Source organism: Thermobia domestica, chromosome 5, assembly GCF_964235325.1.
Source record: "Thermobia domestica chromosome 5, izTheDome1.hap1.1, whole genome shotgun sequence".
Lineage (NCBI taxonomy): Eukaryota > Metazoa > Arthropoda > Insecta > Zygentoma > Lepismatidae > Thermobia > Thermobia domestica.
The window spans coordinates 208,436,739-208,454,270 of NC_137458.1; positions in this window are offsets into that span (position 1 = coordinate 208,436,739).

Consider the following 17,532-nt stretch of genomic DNA (forward strand, 5'->3'; position numbering starts at 1 on the left):
GTCGCCGTATGCACCTGCTCTAACATTTCCTGTATTTCACTTCCCTTCTTTTCCCAGCTTCATCAAAACTTTCACGTTTCTTACTTGGTCCAACTGCAGCGCAGACATTTTCACGATAGAACACACGCAAGCACGAACAACAATGCCCTGTACTCAAACGAAAACGTCACACGTCAATGCAAACACTGATGTGACACTGAAATAATAGGTTTGTCGAAAAATATAAAAATCTTTGTACAGGGCTGCTCTCAGTCACACATGGTAGCGAGTTCGGAAACTTAACTGTCAGACCTCGTAAAGCATTTCAAGCACAACCAGTGTTGCCACACTTGGTACAATTGTATCAAATTCAGCTCTTTTTGTCATTCATCGGCCCGTTGGTACCACGCAGGCATTTTCAGCCCCTTTTGTGAAAAAGTTGGTATCATTCTACCCAATTCAGCACCATTTAACAAATACTTGTCGCATTTTCAAAAGTGTCATTAAAACTTTTCCTACATTTCAGTTACTCATACTGTGTGTTGGACTCTTAAAAAATGCTGTTGAACATTCATTTCTGTGGCGTTACACCGCATAACGCTACGAACTTTGTGTACAAAATTAGTAATTCAAACTATACCGGAAAACAAATGACGCTAGATGAGCGCATAAAGGAAAAGAGAAAGAAACAGTGTGGTAGAAATTTTAGTCGTCCTATTTGGATGTTTTTAAAAATTAATTAAAAGAAACTTTCTTGATTTAAACTCTTGGAAAAGGGGGGAAGTGTTATAGAACTTCACCTCTGCTACTTTCCTGTTGAGGGGTAAAAGTAGATCTGATAAATAGGGGGATGCATGACGTCACGCCGTCCCGCGTGTCTATCTTGCTCATTGTAATTTTTTAGAAGTGGGGGACGCCACAGATATTTTCTGAAAGTGGAGAGACGGCGTCCCCCCGCATTCCCCGACACTTTTACCCCCGATGGTATAAATAATGAATTCATCCCTTTTTGTTTCAATTTGGTACTATTTTTCAGCCCACTTCAGAGCTAGGACTGTGGCAACACTGAGCTCAACTAGAAACAGTAAGAAAAGAGAAAAAAGTACAATTTTAAAACAGAATTATACACTAAACAAGTGAATTTCGTTTCAGATTGTGAAACTACGGTAGGCTTCATACGACGAAAATTCAATACTCAAATCTGAGGTAATGGATCTCTAATTTCTGGTTACAATAGTCGGATATGGTTAGAGATGAAACCTGTTCTTCGGACGCTGAATCCATATCAAAAACACTTTGTTGCTATCTCTTACAATTATCATTATACAGAAATAAAAACTGAAACTTGAAGTTCTGTTAGATTTGATTACTTCCGGTTCCAGCAGAAGAATAAAAGCTGAGATAAAAATCTATTCCTCGGATCCTGAATCCACATGAGAAACTATTTGTCGCCTTCTATTAACGTTTTTCCTCAATGGGAATCAATTTTTAATCCGAAAGTGATCATGTATTGCTGCCACTTCCGGTTTGAAAAGAGGAATAAATTAAAGGATGAAACTTTCTTGAGGTACTGCTTTCATATATACAAAATCTGCTTCTCACTATCTATTACACTTTTTTATTTGTATTTATTTATTTTTTATTTATTTACTTTAACCCTATTTATTTATTTATTTTTACTATGACGGTCAGTGTTGAAATCGGAAATAGTAATTGCCGCCGAACCGATTCCAGAAAAATAATTAAATCTCTGGATTTACAATATATCAATGATTATGGCTGGTGAGAGGTAATTTAGTTGAGTGATAGGTGATAAGCATGTTGACAGGAATTCACCACTTCTTCACTGAAACAGCTTCCTAGTATGTCTAACAATGCTGAGTGAATATCTAAAATTCTGTGGATGCACCGAATAATGCACTTTGGATCATGCACAGTAAACCCACACGTGATGACCATTCGACTGCAGGAAGTAGAAAATGGAATTGTGAAAGTAAGTACATTTGTATACTTAATCGACTTACTAAGTTAACTGAGTATTTTTTTTATTATTTCTATTGAAAAAGAAAAGTTAAGTGCCAAACAAGTAGTTTAAAGGGTATTTCAAGACGATTTCAACATCCCGAAAGAGTAGAGCACTTATGAAACCTTCTTGCCAGCCTCCTACTGGCAACCAAAAGGTTGATTCAAGAACATTGAGTTTTCTTCAATAAGAGCAAAAGCAAACAAAAATTTTATTCTCTCAGTTCATTTCTCAAAATGTCTACGAGTAGTCGATAATTGCACATTCAGAAGATACAAAAATCTTCAAAAAGCAGTAGCACAGACGTTTTATTATTTGATGAACTTTTCATTTCTTGTTTTATGCAAAAAAGGAGACTTGAATAATTGTACGATATGTGGATATAGCGGAGAAAAATATCCAAACGTTAGGAGTACCGGGGGAATAAAGGGGATTTTCCCCTCAATCAGAATCTGATCACTCTTAAAAACAAAAGAAACTTCCCCAAACAATGTTCAGTGATGAAAAGAGTGATTATATTGTCAAATTCCATTTTTTTTTTTTTCCAAAAAGGACAAATTACCCACTTTGGCTCTCTTCTAGGTTTTATGTTCACAGCTACCACAATGTTCATATTCTTTTCCTCTGTTTTCACCGCCGCTGTCTATTTTAGGATGCCTATAGCAGCAACTTGCAACAGTACCTTCACACTCTTCAGTTTGTTGTCGGAGCTGACTTTGGACGTGCTAATTACATATAAAGAACTCACATATGGATTTGAAAATGTCAATATCTGTTGGCCAAGAGATGTGAACAAGTGGTTGGAGCCTTGTGTGGTTGGAGCTGAAGCTGTCGAGATATGGTACTACAATAAAAATGTTCAAGTATGTACTCGAGATTATTTATCTATAATAACTAAAAAAGCGGGAGAGAATAAGAATAATTTAGTTCTTGTTGCTTAATGTATTGATTTAATAAATTTCTTGTTTATTCTTTATTAGTACTGTCAGATTTTGTGTGCGCGTGTGTTAAATGAAGAAGGGCATCATTGTTTCATTTTTAATTACTGTACCTTATTTCTGTGTCCTCTTGGTCTCATTTTATCCCTCCCTTCTTAATACCAATAACGTAACTCCCACACTGGACACATATACCAATCGACCAATGATATCAACCGTTGAGGAAAACCTGACTTTGTGATATTTTTTTGACTTTTTTTTTTTTTTTTTGAATAGGGATAAAGAGAATTTTCGACAAAATTGGCATCAAATATGGGATTTTTTAAAAATCATTTATTCCATCGACACCAACAAAATTCTCTATGAGCAGAATATATGCTAATGACGCTTGAATCAACATGAAATTAGTATTAATTGTCAAATGTTGTTATTGGAAAGTGTATGTTAGTGTGAAAGTGATTTATACAGGAACTTGTGAATCTCGGAAACAAGGAACAAGGAACAAAAATTGTACTCTGAAGTTTTTTTTTTTTTTTTTCAAAAATCATGATGAGAAGAGAGTAACTTACCAAACAAAAAACAACCAATTTCTAAAACGTCCTACACAGAATAATTGGTGAATGAAGCTCTTCTAGTTTCATTACGTTCAGTAGAACATTATGGCACAAAAATGTGATGGAAATATTAAATTCTGACAACAAAATGTACTTGCTTTCATCAACAATTTTAATAGTCTCTTTCAATTAAGGAAAATATCTATTAAGAATTTATAAGATCGGAATTTACGAGCAATTCACTCAAATATTTTTTTTTTTAAAAAAAAGCAAGTGACATACAGTAGTTTCAATTTTCATATTTTACATGTTTTGAAAATTTTGTAATTAGTATAATGCGTGGGAAATTTCAGAGCAAAAATGGGAATTTCTGTATTTCGAAATGGGGTTTTATAATGTTCCTGGTTGGCATTACTGCAATCGGCAGATCTTATCCAGATAAACAAAATTACGTACTGGAAGACAAATTCTCGTGCCTTGACTTTCGAGAAAATGAAAAAGGAAAGACGGACTTTTATGGCACTTGTTCGTTACCAATATGATTGATAGTTTTTGTGTTGTACACATTGTTATTTATTTATTTATTTATTAACTGTATATGTAACCAGAATTCTCTATTAAGTAGCAGATTATAACTATTTTTGTTTGTCTTTGTGTGTTACATATATTCGTATCACATAATAGTAACAGTGACATGTATTAATTGTAAACCTATATGAGAATATAACGAAGAAATGTCACAGATGAGACATATGCCTGTACAGAACCCATCGCTAGATTTCATTGTGCTGAAAAAAATGATACAGGTGAATGTAAATCATCATATATAGTTATTGAAAAATCTTTCTTTTTTCTTTCGTTTGTAAAATTAAAATAGCTGAACCTGCGCTCTCTTCTACACAGCGCATCATTCACATATAAGCATGAATCTCCTTGTCATTTCTCACATCAGTAGATGTCCCTTTAAAGACACAAGTGAAAGACGTATTGATAAAAATCGGCAAGGGGTATCATAAAGGGGAGATTTTTTTATTTTTATTTTTTTAATATATCGCACCGTTTGCAAGATTTGAGCCTACTTCCGGTTGGAGTCTCTAAATCATGTGTGATCAGTGTTTAAACAAATACATTACACATACAATTAAATATGTAAGTGATATATAGTGTTCATTAGGCAAAACACTCCAAACAATAAAGATTCATGTTAGATTGGAGAAATGGTTATCCTTTGTTTTTCATTATCATTTGGCCATGAAACGAACGCCGGAGAGATATACAGGGTGGCCCAAAAGTAGGTATACACCCCTGCATTGATCAAGTATAATACTCTAGTTTATGGGTTTATTTGCTTCGGCTCTTCCGAGCTTAAGATGTAGGTAAAAACACAATAAGAACAAGTAATAAAGAAACTAAGTATACCTGATGGATAACAATAAGAAATGATATAAAATGCAGTAGGTACTGTATACCTACTTTTGGGCCACCATGTACTAACCCCGTATACAATTGTGTGGCGTTCGAATGTATAACTTGTAGGATATGATGCTTTATTTCTTTTTAAATTTCAACACTTCCAGTGTACCCCTAAAAGGTGTAATTAAAAAATAACGACCATTTTAAAAAAAATCTGTTAGCACTTTCAACACACAATCTTCACAAAATTTGCAATCGACCAGTGAATACGGCATCTTTCTAGAGCTTGTGGTTTCCGAGATATCATTGTCAAAAGAATTGGCCACAAACATATAAACGTTCGCAAACATATGGACTTTTCTTGACCACAAACATATAAACCTAGCATTTTAGTATATTGATTGATAATCTACGATAACCACGCCACCTAATAAGACGAAACTGATACTGAAAGATGCCCTTATCAAGCTTTTCAGTATGACACTAGCAAGAGGGCAGTACACAGTATAGTTAATGAGATATGGCCCACAATTATGCCGGAAAAAAAAAATGTGCAGAAAAAATTATGTTTATCCTTTCTACGCTCAGCAGGGATTTTAACGAAATCATAGACTCTCGCGTTGGGGGACCTGATGACTTCCCTAATTATCACAGAGTCATGATTGATACATCGTTGAAAAGCTTATGGAACACAGATTCCAACGAGGTAACATTTGTGCAATTCCCACCCTATTCGTAGAAGAAAAAGAAGAAGAAGAAGAAATGCATGAAGAAAGAAGAAAGAAAATACATGTACGTCAAAACCGAGTCTCAAAAATAGGCAATTTTCTCTCCCTCCTCATCCACACAATCAACAAGTACACATATAGGATATTACCATGTAGTGGACTATTTCATTGCTTCATATACCAATTTTTATGACTGTACTCCAAGGGGGTACTGACCCCAGAAAACTGATGCAAAAAGAAAGCACGAACTTTTCCTTCCGCCGTAGTACCTCCCATGTACATAAAAAATTCATATTGGCGGAAATCTTCATCCTTCGGGAATACATTGATACTAAAACTATCTTCCTAGCTTAATTAGGGACTGCGCCATTGATGTTTAAAGTCTTGAGGCATCAGTTGCATCAATCAATAATAATTTATTCTTATGTAAAAAAAAAAATACAGCGTTAAATAGCAGACTATATCTAATATTGCTTATCTTCTAACGGTAACTCCTAGCTATGACACACATAGTACTTCTAAGTCAGGGTGCTCATAGGGAAGATACTTTATGTTGTTCATGTGCATACCTTCAAATGAATTATGACGACGTATGTTAACATTAACAATCATTTACCATATCATGCCTTCTTAAATTCTGGTGTTCCTCTAGGCTCAGCTCTGTCTCCCTTCCTCTATTTCCTGTTCGTTTCCGTCTTCCTTCTCTTCCCACAGACGTTCATCCTTTCCAATTTGCCGACGATACCACCTTCCTTGTTCTTGGACGCACCATGGCAGTATCAACATCATCCTGCAGGATTCTATCAATCGTTTCTCGTAGTGGTGTTGTAAATGGCACCTCACCATCCATGCTCACAGAACACATTCAATAGTCTCTCTACCACCTCGTAAACATTCCAGAACCCACCGAAATCCATCGCATCTTTCTCTCTCAGTTCAAAATTACCAATTCGTCCCGCTAAATCAATTACTTATCTCGGTACTTATCTCGGTTTATTTCACCTTGATTGCTCATCTTTACACCAAAACCAAAATATATAGCTATCTAAATTCTCTTAAATCACTGCCATTACCCGGCGTCTCAAATCGACAACCTTTCTCAACACATATTAAACTTTTCTCCGTCCCGTTCTTACCTACGGTTTCACTGTCTGGGTATCTGTTCCCGCTTCCAACTATTAAAATCTGGTTACTTTTGTGTGTCATGCCTTTCGTATTTCTAAGCGCATTTACTTTCCCAATCTTATCCGATACCTATACTCACTCAATACTTTTCATACTCTGAATGTCGGGCAATACTCAGTTAATTAGTTTATCTCTTCTGAACCGTTTGATCAACGATATTATGAATAACTGAGAAATATATAATTTTTTGAGACTATTAACACTGGCTATCATTTATCACATATTAATTACTTTTGCTTAACCTCCGTATTGAATACCGGGGTTATGAAAGAGGAATTTACTATTTACGTAAGTTCAAGCCACAGGACATGAATCCGTTGTCGGAGCTGCAGTGACTGAGTGCTCATATCTGGTTCGATAACAGCTCGCGTCAACTGAAGTTTGTGGTGGACAAGCACATATTTCTGGGGGTTCTCCCGCTTCCTCACAATTTCTTCACTCCAACATTTCACTCATTCTCATAATCGCCGTCTCTCTTAGCCCCGGAGTGTCAACATGCGATGCTAAACTAGAAATTTAATTTTCACTTTAAGTCGATTGTAATTGCCTTATCCCCGAATTCTCCCGCAAGATCTTCCCTATACAACACTACTTCGCTTCCATACTACCACGGTAAAAAAAAATCTGGTAAGAAGTTTTTTTATGTCTGTTAATCTAGCATATATTAATGTCTGACATACTGCTGAAAGTTGTCCCCTCCACCTCAGCATTCTGATATTTCATTTTACCTTCTACGCCTTGGTAACTACCGTCTTGATGTGAACGCAAAACATTTTTAATCACATAATGAAAGACATAACATTCGTTTTTGAAAAAGCCAAACCATCTATCCAGGCTTTATTTTCAAAGGAATACGATGCTTACTACGACTCTAGGGTCTTGCAAATACATATTATGAAGTATAAAAAGAATAAGGAAGAAAACACAGCAAAAGAAAGACATGTTGATAAATGAAGGGGCAAATGCTCGTAACTTGTTTCTGGAGATGCTGATCGCCATATATTATTTCGCCTCATCTGAATGCAGCGGTCTAGCGGAAATGACGAGAGCTAGTTTTCACGAGCGACTATAAACTTCTGGGCAAAGATCCTCTTTTTTTTTTTCTTTCTTTCTTCTTTCGCAAACGGGTCATAAAAGGTTCGTTTGACACAATTTATTACGAGTATATCAGGTGGCCGTTATATATATCTCTTTAAAAACGCCCAGCCACAAGAAAACTGACATCGTTACTTGAGCAATATGACCAGCACTCTCTCATTCTGCTTCTCAGAAAACTAATTCCCCTTCAAACGTGGGTTGTGATCTTTACATCCATCTTACACGTTTTCTTTTTGAAGTTTGTTTTTACGCTATTTTTGACGCCATCCTCACCCCTCTCATTTTACAAAAAATAGTTCATAACCCCTCTCTCTCTCTCTCTCTCTCTCTCTCTCTCTATATATATATATATATATATATATATATATATATATATATGAAAGATCAAAAGGCCCACCGAATTGTTTCTCAAGGCTATTTACAAGATCTAAACGAAGAATGAGGATTTTATGAGCAATCCAATAACGATTTATGCTACGAAACTAACCAGAAAGAGAGATCTAAGAAGGGGAAGATCTTATTTTTTCTTTGTTTCACAAAACTTTTCTAGGGGATGAAATGTTCTGTTTTTTTTTTCCTTCTATCATATACTAAAGGAAAAAAAGACTCATTTTCCAACCATAGCTACTGATAAAACATTTCTCCCATCCACCTTATCCCATGCACATAGCTCCTTCTACCTTCCCCCTTATTCTTGTCTCAGTTGTCATGAATAAAACATGGCGACAAAAAAGTCCTAAAACGAACGCATCCTATCTCTCTTCTTCTACTGGTTGTCATTACGTGTTCCCCGAGCCGCAGATAAATGTTAATGCTCCAACGGGACAATGTAACAGTGTTAGATGTTAACGCAATTACCAAACCGGTTTTATGGGCCTCGTCTGCTGTACCATCATATATGCACTCTCAAGGTGTTTTTAATACTAAGTCCTCTCTCTCAAGACGGACACCCTTCCACTGTTGCCTCTGTTAATTATTTTCTTTTTCTTTATTATTCACCGTTCTATTCTCAATTGAAACTAATTTGTTCATCAAGATAACGAAAGAGAATATTTTCACTGTCATCTAGAATGGATGGTAGCTAATACATAAAAGAATTAATATATGATAAATATGCCTTGACATACAAAAGGTGAACACAATTATCTGTTCATGCTGGGTTCAAAGATGGAGACTGAATTAAATACTACTGTTATTCTAAATAATGAGCTAACCTATATAGTCAGTTGAGAAAAATAACAACGCCAAAACTTTTTCGAAATTCTAATAAAACTCTCTCAGAGGCATTCAATCATAAGTACTAATGTTAAGATTTTTAGATCTGAGTATTTCTTTTCTTTCTTTCCCTTTTTTCCTTTCTTTCTTTCTTTCTTTTTTCTCTCTCTTTCTCTTTTATGCGAAAACGAGCTCTTCGGAAATACCTGATGTGTGAGAAATTGGTTTCAGTGGAAAAAAAAATCGAGCCTGTCTTCCCATTTTGGAGCCTTTTACCTCTTTACTCTCTTAATCTCCTCCAATTTCCTGTTTTTCACTATTCTGTTTATTTACTTTCGCTTCCTCAAAATTATATTTAAAATTTTCGCGGTCATCATGGATTGTGTGTGTGAGAATTTTGATTTGAAGCAGTTTGTGATTTCCCTGGATCCAGACACAATGTGCAAGCTCAGAAGAAAAATCATGATTTGCAGATCAAATTATTTTGTATCTACGGTTACAAGTACATGACGGCTACCATTAAAAACTTGAAACAATAACGCTTAGATTATCCACCTCTGTGAGGCAACAATTATTTTTATTGGAGCGAAGGTCGTTTTTACTCGACTTCGTTTGTCCGGATACTCCTCCGAGATGCCTGGAGCAAATTTGATGTCGTTATTACGAAATTTGACTTGGTGATTCGAGAGTGCGCGCTGTGTGTCGTAAAGGATCGCGTGAACGCCGATCCGACATACCATTGAGGAATAATAAGTACTAATGTAGTACTTTCTAGTTAAATTAGACAAAAGAGAAGTTGACATAACAGTTGGAAGAAATAGTACATTTTTGCTCTCTTCTCATTTTAGCATCGTTCCTTTTCTATTTTTCTTTGAGAACTGCCCCTAAAAAACTTAACCCTTCTCATCACCATAAAAGTTCTGTCGTCAATGGCAGCTTTAAAATGAAAAGTTTGTTTTTTTAAAATCCACTTGTTTTTATCTATGATTTTTCTCTGTCGAATACCGTCCATCAATCATATTCTTCTCCTTCCTCTTCCTCTTTTCTCCATCATATTTCTATATATAATAAGGCGATTTCTAATAAAATAATGCCTTCCGCGGTTTCTTTTTGTCTTTCCAACTAATCCGAATACTGTTTTTATTCTTCTTCAATCTTTTTCTCAGTGGGAGCACATGTCGTCTGGATTCCACGTTAGGTCAACGTCATATTTAGCCTCCCTGATGAATGAGACGCTAAACCGAAATCCAATCCAATTCTTCATCTTTTGCTAACACTTACTTATTGCTTTCTATTCTACCCAAACAATGTTCTACATTCTTCTCCATATCTATATTTCGTACGATTTTGACAACGTTCAGTTCTGCTCAAAGTGTACTAAAGTACTGTAGTTGATTCTGAAAAAAAAAATAATGTAAAGTGAAAAGAAAAGCGAAAATAAACTTAAACCGTGCTTACAGCAGTTAGACACCAAATAAAGGGAATCATATTCATATAATAAATTCATAACAAAATATTCAATGAAAATCGATGTTATGCGAGCAACTGGCGAAACGCTGATTGCATTTTTTTTTTTTTTTTCGTGTTCGGAACTCATTTATTTTGGAAAACTATCGTGGCGTGTATTGATTCTAGGAATTGGCTTTTTTGTTTGAACACAGTGTATTCATTTCTTTTTCATCTTTTTTCTAAATGTCACATGAGTCGTAAACGAAGTGTCCATTAGAAGTGAAATTTAAAATATTACGTTTTACGAATATGTCCTGTACTCTAAAAGAGGCAGATAATTAATGAAAGTGAATGGTTATGACGAAATGATGTAATTAGAATATGGAACAAAACGGCAGAACCTCGAGGAAACCCACGCACATATAGACAAAAACAAGCTAATATGGCCCAAGGTTGAATCTAGGGCCTCTTGCACCAGATGTGACGTGACCGCAGTAGTATATGCAACACTTGTCGTCAGAAGAGGCCGTTTTGGTCAGTGGCCTTTAGTAGTTTTCTCTTTGGCCTGTCGGCAACATCTTCTGTAATCTTGGATGATATGTAATAAGGATGAACGACCTTTATTTATTTTTACAGGCAGTATACATTATTTGTGTACATCCCGTCACAGTGAATTCGTTTTATTTTACCTGCAATTTTCGTTACTACACATACGCTCTTAAATCTCGCAGTGAATATGGCCTCGTTCGATAAAATATGTGTGGCAGGAATTTTATTTGTCATATCATTTACTCTGTCAACATGGCAGTGTTCTACGTTGAAAATATTTTAACTGGTACTTATACATATACCAGGAGGGGGGAGAAAATAGAACAAGTGAATAGTTTTCGATATCTGGGTAGTATTCTTAGTAATAACATGAAGTGCGAACGTGCAATAAAAGCAAGGATAGAAATGGCGAAAGAATCCTTTAGGAGGAAGAAAGGTCTGTTTTGTGGGACCTTGAAGAAAGAGTTGAGAAGAAGACTCATAAAATGCTTTGTGTGGAGTGTTGTACTGTATGGGGCGGAAACGTGGACATTACGTAAAGGTGATGAAAATCGACTGGAAGCCTTCGAAATGTGGGTGTGGAGAAGAATGGAAAGAATTAGTTGGGTCGAGCGCAAAACGAATGAGAGAGTGTTAGAAATGGTGGGTGAGAAAAGAACACTTTTAAATATTATTAGGAAGAGGAAGAGAAACTCGTAGGGACATTGCCTAAGAAAAGATTGTATCATGAGGGACGTCCTAGAAGGTATGGTGTCGGGAAAGAGAGGGATGGGGCGAAGGAAACTACAATTAATGGATGATATAAAAACAGAAAGATCATACGCGAAGACGAAGAAGTTAGCGGAGGACCGTGGAACATGGAAGCTTCTAAGCTGCGGCAAGTGACCTGCCAATAAAGGCAGAATACCTATGATGATGATGTTATACATATACGCTTTCAGTCAACATGACCGTGTTTTATTACATTAGATCCGTCAAAATAATGTCACCTTAAAAATAACGTCGTGTAATCTTGGCGGGAATTTCATTTATTTATTTATATTAACGGGTACACATAAATATTTAAATCGCTTTGTCGATATGGTCACATTGTAAATCTCTTGGGAATATATTTATACATGTTGGACTTAGCTTTTTATTGGTACGCACAAATATTGTAAATTCTTAGCAAATATGGCGTCGTTGTAAAACATATGAAGGAGAAGGATCGCTGTAATTTTACGTCCGCTTCTGATGGTCTTTCTGAACTGACTAAGTTTTCGTGCGTTGCTATTCGCCTCGGTCAGTGAAGAGAACATTAATGTGAATTGTGAATTAAAAATTATAAATCTATACTTACATAATGACCTAGTGCGTTGTGATAAGTATAGCTTAAGTATTCATCATGAATGCTCTCATCTCATAATACGGGAACATTTACATTGAATTTTTATCCACTGACAAAATTCTTCTTGGATTTTTTGAAGTATTTAAACAAGAAAATAGTTTAATATCATTTATAAAATTTATGCGTAAAATTTGTTATTTTAAAAAAAGAATACAAAATTTGTTGGTCAAATTATATCGTTTCCCATTTACTGTTTATATGAAATTTAACTATGTATGAATCAGTACAATATTAATATTCAAAGATTTAAAATGCATGATAACGAATTTTATAATTTATGAATTTTATTGAACAGTATGCGATCATACAGTAAATTTCCATTGCTTGCAAAATCACTAATAAAATATAGTTTATTATCTTTAAGTTGTCGAAAACAAATTGATTAGCTAACTTTTTATTTACACGGATTAAACTATAATAACAAAATGTATATACTGTATCACACAAGCGTAACCTTGTTTATCAACTTATATTAGCAGCCTTCATTGTAAAGGTATAGAGAAGTTTTTCCTTCTTTCTTTCTTTCTTTTGCTTTATATTTTTTCTGAATTTTCTCATGGATAAACGGTTAACATACTGAGTTTTCACATTAGAGCTCCTCCGTGGCTAAGCGGTTACCGTACGCGCCTTTGGCGTGGGAGGCCCGGGTTCGATTCCCAGCTGGAACTCATGTGGTTCGGATTCCACGTTAATCAGTAGATCCATGTCTCATATAGCCTCGCTGCTGAACGGGACGTTAAACTCAAAATCAACTCAACTCAACTCAATTTCCACATTAAAAACTAAAATACAAGGAGTAACAAAGTTACGAAAGAGATAAAAATAAAACAATAGAATGAAGAGTTAAAATGGACCCATAAAATTTTGAATAAATAAATTTTTCGTTGTTTTTTCTACTATAAACAATACTTACCTACTCTAACGTGTTATTTATTATCTTTCTACTTGTAAATATAAATATTTGTATTTTGTTTCTACCATTTTTGAATTTTTTATGTAGAAACTTTGTATTTATTAAATTATTATTAGATTACGATTTATATGTAGTAGATCAAAACGAAGTTTGCCTTAAATAAGCAACATTTGTGCGTGCTAATACGAAAGAATATAAAATTTGAAAACTACTTATCTAATGGTTCGCAATTTTAACGTATTTCAAAACATGTTTTGCCTTACTTAACGAAAGAAATGGACATAATACGAGAGAAGAACAATAAAAATGAATATCTTAAATATCTTTATATGTTCACAATCATTTTATCACAGATCCAAAGTAAATTTGTTTCTTAAACTAGGAATTTTAACTTCGTTAAAATGAACTTCTCAAATAATTTGAAAACAGTAGTAGAAAGGTTATTTGTGAAATACATGGCTAAGCGCTTAGTGTATATGCGTTTACTTTGGAAGACTATGATTCAATTTGCATCAGAGATGCAGAAATTAATAGTCCAGTATAGTTTCAGTTTTGAAAAAGAAAGGAACTTTTTCTGGTTCACAATTTTTTATACAGAGTCCAAATAAAGCTTATCTCACTTACCTAACAACAATTAATTTATTCTTTCGCACATGAAATTTGCTCCTGAGTTTCTTAAACAACGAGTTTTGTCTGAAATCGAACTAGTAGCAATACGAGAGAAATAAAAGTAATACAAACACATAAAGAAATATGAAACGATTCATTTAATAAGTTTAAAAAACGTATACAAGGTTCCAATCGAATCAAAAAGATTAAACAAATTTCCAACTATTTATTTACACTAAATATGCATATTTTCTTTCTTTTTCTCATATGCGTATCCTTTCTTCCAATTTGTCAAAACATTCTTCCCTTGCAAATATATAAGTTTATAATTATTAATTTGAATGTTATGTTCGATTGCCTGTTTCTCTCCCATGACTTGCACATTTGGGTTCACCATTGCCACTATTGCTAGTTTTGGTAATCTCTTCTTTTTTGACCTTTCCTCTGGTTTCTGTCCTCCTCATCTTTCCTCTAACTCTTTTCTCCCTTCAATCCTTTCTTCTGTTTTCTTCACGTCTTTTACTTTCTTTTCTCTCCCCTTTATCACCATTCTTTCTTCCACACGTGTGATTAAGTCATTCATCCTTGCGAATCATTCATCCGAATTGATTGCTCCGGATGTTGCCTGTGGGTCCCTTTCCAACATTCTGAATATAAATAAATAATTTTAGTTCTAGAAATAAATATTTTCTTATTATTTTACAATACAAACTATATATTAAATGTTTGTTAACCAAAGATTACATGTATTTTCCCTTGATCCTCATATTAAAATGTTCTGGAAACGATTCCTGCTCACAGGATGTTCATTTTCTAGCCTGATCAAATTATTTTAGTAGATATCACTCTCGTGTTTTGTGCAAGTGGTCATGTAATTGATTTTCGGTCAAAACTGTCCCACGAGGCAAATGTTGGGATGGTACACAAAAGAAATAAAGCGGTTGTCACTAATAATCGTACTCTTCCAAGTCACATAGATTTCAACCACAGCAAATGAATAAAAATATTTTCAAACTCATTTTTATGTCCAAACTTTAAATCGTTAGGACGTTTCGGGTTATTAACAGTTACAACTCCTATCAAATAGCTTATCTCTATATGAACACGAGACTTAAAATTTCAAAACAATAATATAATGAAAGTTATAATTAATTCCCTAATTACCATATAAAGTTGTTCAGCCAATAAAGACACGCTGATTATCTGACGAAGTTAGCATGGAACGCTATCTACTTATTCCTCGAACAAATTTATAGGGATGGTGCGTACTACTTTAGTTCAATTGGAGGATTGCTACTACTATTCAAGAAGCCCTCTACAGTGTTTGTTTTGACTATTGTTGTAGGCTCCCGGATTCCAAGACAAGGAAGGATACGGATTTTAATAATTCCTCTTTACCATCATTCTAAGCCCACCTTAACACGGAAAGCAAGGTGTTTTAACTTTATAACCTCTACCCTGGGAATATATAACTTCCTATTACTTTTTGCTAGCCAAACTTTTACAACGCAGTTATCTACTGTCATTGAAATCAGAAAGAATTCGATTAATTATAAATTTAAAGTAATAAACTTTAGGGCAGCAGCTATTTCCAATACTCAACAATATCTTTGCTATCTTTAATTGCAACTATCCCTATTTATATGTTTTATGCCACGTGAAATTCTACGTTTCCTCTACTAATTCGGTCATTAAATTAACTGTGTCGTCTCCAATGGTTTGTTCTTTGCCCTTGTGTTTCACAAGTCTTTCAATTTATGTGCTTTGTAAAGAGCCACCTCTTCAATTCTACAAGATGTCCTAAAATCAAACTTTTGAGAACTGTCAAGCTTGAAATTCTCTTCCAGCTTTTGTTATATGGTCAGCTCATGTCACTTTGAAGAAGACACAGATGCCATGTCCTATTTGCTATCGTTTGGACATGAGTGGTAGTGATGCAAATCCAACTAATATATATATATATATATATATATATATATATATATATATATATATATATATATATATATATATATATATATATATATATATATAAGTGGATAAAGTAGTAAATTATTAGGCTTAACTTGTACACTAATCAGTTACTAAATGGTATTAACTATAATCATAACTCTATCTTGTACCGTATCACTCATTTAATTATTACTTCATATACCGCTACAATCACAGAACTTTCTCTGGTACCGAAATACAATTATTTCGTCCACTTATCATAAAATTCCTCCCTTCTTAATCTCATAACTTATTACCCATTCCAACCAATTATTCATAAACAACATACTAACATACAATACTTCTTTTTCTAAAGATGACATATTTGGCGTTAAACTTAAGTTCCTCGTTGCCAACCAATTTATTTCCCGACAACAATGAGGATTTAGAAATTATAGGACGATGAGGGCGAAGCTGACTTGGTGGCTAGAAATATTACACTGTGACGTTTGGCCACACGTAGAGATCTTCCGACGCTGCCTGTCTGACGTCATACACAAGTCGAGATCAAACTAATGGAGGAAGATTGCTTTGGAAACTTGATCAGTGATTTTGGGTTCGTCTTTGTGAGCGGCTGCATCTAACAGGATTCAGAACTTAGTCATAAGTTGGTCATCAATGGGTGAGACCAAATCTTATATTTTCTGGTTTCATTCTCCATTTATCCCATATACTCATTAGCTGCTATCAATATTTTGTCTCAAATATGTTGATTTCTTTTAATAAATTTAAATATTAGAATCAGTTTTGAGTGATATTTAAATTCTCTTTACTTATGTATATCTTGGAAAATGCAAGTGGTGAAGCGCCCGTGACGTAGTTAGTTAACCTTGCTCTAAACTCTCTTTGAGCTTAACTCTAAATTGCGATTAGCATAAATTTATATTTGTCTAGTGTTTAATCAGTATTACGATCTGTTGTCTCGTAACAATTTTATGGCGCGGCACGTGGGGGCTTGAAGGGAACAAGCTCCAAGTGGACCACGGGTGGGAAAATTCAGTGATTCTTAGTTTGACGGAACACTGCTTCTACCTATTGCATTCAAAATAAATGAATAGTTTGCTCACTTTCTCAAGTTGGTCTTTGAGCTTAAGATAGTAGTGTATACGAAGGTGTCAGATTAACACGAGAACTTAACAACAAGAATTAATGTTAATTTGTGGCGTACTAACGAGGATCTTTAAGGCACTAATGAAAGATTAACGACAATTAGGATAACGACATGTATTCAGACCGCCAGATAAAAGTAAGTCTCATATATCACAATAAGATTCTCTGTAATTTACCACCTCTAGCAAAGTGGCAGCTTAGATAAGGCCCTTCGGGAGCGACACAGGAAATGAGTGTGTATGCAAGTATTGTTACCAGTTTTATGGCAATGGGGTATTTTTCTCCGCAGTTGCTACCAGTTTTATGGTAGTGGTTGGAAGGTAGAGTAATTAATACAAAATACAAATTATAAATAAACAGATCGAAAGGAGCATTCTTAAATATCTCTAC